We start from the raw sequence: 4,265 nt of genomic DNA on the forward strand, positions 1-4,265 counted from the left end.
TTGTTTTGTCTTTCATACCAGGGGCCTGTTGCACAAAAGTAGAATTAAGACATCCGGGATAAATGACTCAGCTGAGCTCAATGAAGCCAAAACATGTGCGTCCAGGCTTAATTGGTTGCACAAAGACCAAGCCAGGATGAGCAGACACGGATTCATTAAGCCAGTGTGAAACCAATCCTGGATAGGTTCGCGCTCACGGCTCACTCAAATAGACCGCCGCCACAGATCACAGATTAACTGATTTACCATGGCAACTAGAGCCGCTGTACTTTTCCCCGTCGGAACACAAATCCTCATGGAGGCATACAGGAGGTAAATATAATAATTAAGAAGAAAGGCAACACCGCCACAGTGATAAAGCAAAGAGAAAAGCGTGGCAAAGTATTGCAGACCGCCTGAATGCGTAAGTAGTGCACAATTACACACTCACCTACCCGCTCCGCGAAACATCACAATTACAATTCAAATATTTAATTCACATCTCCAAAAATGCAGTTGTACTGTAATTATGAAACGGTTAAATTTTTAATTGAAATGCACTGCAGATATGAGTGAAATTGTGTAAAGTAACTCCATCACACTGTATAAAGCTATATACATTTTTTGATATTTTTACTGAAAACAAGACAAAAATACCAAGTAATTTTTGCAGTGTGACTCCATTAAATTGTTGTGTGTGTGTGTGTGTGTGTGTAGATTAAACATGAACGGGCCAAAACGGACATGGCAGCAGGTCAAAATCAAATACAAGAACATTCTGCAGAATGGTATGGTCCCTGACTAATATTTAACAAAGCACAAGCATATATTGTACCCAGAAGGGTCCTGCTCACACATTGTCTGTACTGTTTAGCAGTGAAAAGAATACCCACAGACAAGGCACGGGTGGTGGGTCACCAAAGGCTGACCTTACCCCAGCAGAGGACATGGCCTTGGGCTAAATAAAGGCAGGCCCGTCTTAGAGGGGATCCCTGGGGGGAAAGAGACGAGCATAGGTTCCTCCCAGATGCCACCCGCTTCATTCAAGGTATGTCCTTCCATCTCTACATGGGATACAACCACATTCATATTGAATCAATTTGGACTGTCTGACTTTGGTTTACCTATTGCCTTGCAGTGTCTGGCAGCACTGTGTTCCTGTTAGAGCCACCAGCACAAGCACCAGACGATGCTGATCCAGTGAGTACTCCATCAAAGCATACTGTAGGCCTGGCATGTCTTGTCTACTAGCTTCAATATGAATCCGATTAAATGTGATAGGGTGAAGGCCCCAGTGCAGCAGCAACAGCACATGATGGAGACGATGATGAGGGAGAAGACCATCTCTCTGGATTCCAGAAGGCATGAGGTATCATGTTAAGACTGTGAAAGTACTATTTACTCTACAATGGTGAGGAGTCCTCATCAAAATCAAAAAATCTAATTTCTTTTACGGACCCAGATGCTATACAGTGGGAAAACCAGCCTGGCAACATAGTGCGTATTAATAAAAGGACACCACATCCTGCAAAATTCCAGCTGCGCTAATTGTATTGTGTTACAGAGCTCACAAGCTATCAGAAAGTTGTATGGCAACCACCTCCGCGCCAAATAGAACTGGCAGACATAGACATTCAGTACAAGAAAGAAAAGATGGAAAATCTTGCCTGGAGTCCGAAATAAAAAAGAGGACAATTAGGAAACTGGACCTTGAAATAAAAAACTTGAGAGGGAGTGAGATATGCCTTCAATGTACACTGTATGCTAACTGTAACACAAATGTATTAATCATTATTTTTCTTTCTCCCCCAGCTCCAAGAAGATGACACAGCTCAAAAAAAAATTAGGTATATTCTCGTAAAGTCAAGTGAGCCATGACATATGAGCTCTTATTGTGAGCACACAGGACGTGTGCATCTTTCTAAGGTTTTTTTTATTTTCCCAGCAATCAGTACAACCAGTCATCGTTATAAGGCATCGCCCTCTTTTGCCCACCCCCCCAGCACCAGTGTGGGCACTAGCCTATATGAAGGCCCAAAATTGTGTGTTCCTTTCTGCTCTGACAATGGCATGCCCATTCGTGCGAGATGTGGTGGATGAAGAAGCACTTGTGCTGAGGAAGCCTTCAGGCGAGAAAGGTCTTCAGGGACCGTTGGACCCACTGGCCTTCCTGATGACCATCTATTGAAAGATACAGGTTTTCTGCAGATGGCATCAGGTATCTATGCAGACTACTGGGTCCCAGGATTAAGCACCGCACTGCACGAGCCATGCACTGAGTGTGGAGCAAATGGTTTGTGTGGCCTTGCGCTTTTTTGCTATGTAGCCTTCCTGTACTCAGTGGGGGATGCAGACAGCTGAACAAGGCCACAATTTGCCGCACAATAAGGAGTGTGTGTCTGGCTATCAAAGCATTAGCAGATGTCTTCATCTCCTTCCCTGGCCACAGAAGACTCTGTGACATCAAAGAGGAGTTCTATAGGATTGCAGGTAAGAGGATCTACAAATTACAGGACAACTGTTAACACATAGTAGGATACTCTTACTTTGTGTGACAGGTTTCCCCAATGTCATTGGTGCAGTGGCTGCACACACATAAGGATAAAGCCCCCTCAGGTGCCCATGAGCCGATTTTGTGAATAGGAAATCCTTTCACAGCATTAATGTTCAGGTGAACATAACTTTTTGATATTGTCCATTGACGAACACTCTGCATTGCCAGTGATGTGCATTGATTGTTGTAATATTCCTCATCTTGGATTTCAGATGGTCTGCAATGCTGACTGTGTGATCAGCAATGTTGTGGCAAAATGGCCTGGCTCAGTCCATGACTCCAGAATCTTTCGGGCCTCTGAAATCTATCAGTGCCTATCACAAGGTAAGCCACACAACCCCTATTTATAACCAATCATGGCTGTGTCAAGAATATCACTGTGTTTATGAGGTATAATGATGAGATTTTGTGTTGACAGGTGAATTCTCTGGTGTGTTGCTGGGAGACGGGGGTTAGGTGCCAGCCTTTTCTCCTGACACCTTTCACAGACCCCCAGGAAGCACAGCAGGCCTACAACCATGCCCATGCCAGGGCCAGAGTTGAAATGACCTTTGGCCTCCTGAAGGCACGCTTTCACTGCCTTCACAAATTAAGGGTCAGCCCTGTTAGGGCATGTGATATTACTGTGGCTTGTGCTGTCCTCCACAATGTGGCCTGCCTGAGGAAGGAGAGGGCCCCCAGAGTGCCACCGGCCATGGACTGGGACAATCCGGCAATCTTCCCTGATGACGACAGTGGTCGGCTGCTGAGGGACCAATATGTGTTGAATTATTTTAGTTAGTATGTGTGCTTTCAATTTTGGTTAAATATGTCCTGCGGTGGCAGAGGAATTTGGGTTTTTGGGTTCGTTTTTTTTACGAATTTGGCCTCTTATGATTTTTGTGCGGTATACTGTGTGTAATACAAGGCTGCAGGGAGCTACTGCATCCATTCATTTGTCTGTTCAGTTGATGTGTATGGATTTGTCCTGCATTTATTTTAGTGTGCAGACATGCAGGGTGTGTTATATACAGACCTTTGAATGTGTATGTATCATTTTGTATAATATGCTTGGATTCTGTGCTTTCCATCTTGTAGAGTCACTGTGACTTCAGTTTCGAAAGGAGCTGATGGTTTACCTGCTTTGTTTTGTCCTTATTCAATAAAGGAACATAATGTTACACATTGTGTTTTTATATTCATATGGAATGTGTATTTGTTTATATGACAGAGTACTAGGGCCACACTGAAGAAAAAGGATAAAGTCATAAATTTATGAGGCTGGTTCTTTCTGCAGAAAAGCTACATATTGTTTTTACAGTTTTGATACTTATGACAATGTGATACTTAATAGTCTGGCACATCAGCATGTCTTTGTTTATGAAACCATACTGAAGTACAATTTCACGAAATGCCCCACATCTGTCATTTTAACAACTGTCCTCCTTTAAAACAACTGGTTACAATATTATGACTTGTGTTTTTTTCCCCTCTGTGGCCCTAATATTCTATCATTTTATATATAGCCTTATAGTCTATGGGAAACTGTAAATTATCTAATGATAGCAACATCATCTAAAAATCATTTTTTATCCAAAATCATTGAAATTAATGATCACAAACGTTTAAATAATGACAGTGGGTCTAGTTATATGTGATAACAATGTATAGTGAGCAGTGAAATAACTATTGGTTTCCATTTGTGGTGACTGCTGACTGACATTAGGGATGAGATTAAATAGATCCTGGAATT

At 42.6% G+C, this 4,265-nt stretch overlaps 2 long non-coding RNA genes across 2 annotated transcripts; both read left to right on the top strand.

Annotated features, from left to right (window-relative positions):
• The first annotated feature begins 1,003 nt into the window (after nucleotides 1–1,003).
• On the top strand, nucleotides 1,004–1,425 carry LOC120041428. Its single transcript, XR_005475890.1, has 3 exons — nucleotides 1,004–1,027; nucleotides 1,118–1,179; nucleotides 1,261–1,425. It is a non-coding gene; the product is annotated as an uncharacterized LOC120041428 (long non-coding RNA).
• A 914-nt stretch (nucleotides 1,426–2,339) lies between these two features.
• LOC120041427 lies at nucleotides 2,340–2,975 on the top strand. Its single transcript, XR_005475889.1, has 3 exons — nucleotides 2,340–2,469; nucleotides 2,746–2,857; nucleotides 2,952–2,975. It is a non-coding gene; the product is annotated as an uncharacterized LOC120041427 (long non-coding RNA).
• Nucleotides 2,976–4,265: the final 1,290 nt, after the last annotated feature.

Source organism: Salvelinus namaycush, unplaced genomic scaffold, assembly GCF_016432855.1.
Source record: "Salvelinus namaycush isolate Seneca unplaced genomic scaffold, SaNama_1.0 Scaffold466, whole genome shotgun sequence".
Classification (NCBI taxonomy): Eukaryota; Metazoa; Chordata; class Actinopteri; order Salmoniformes; family Salmonidae; genus Salvelinus; species Salvelinus namaycush.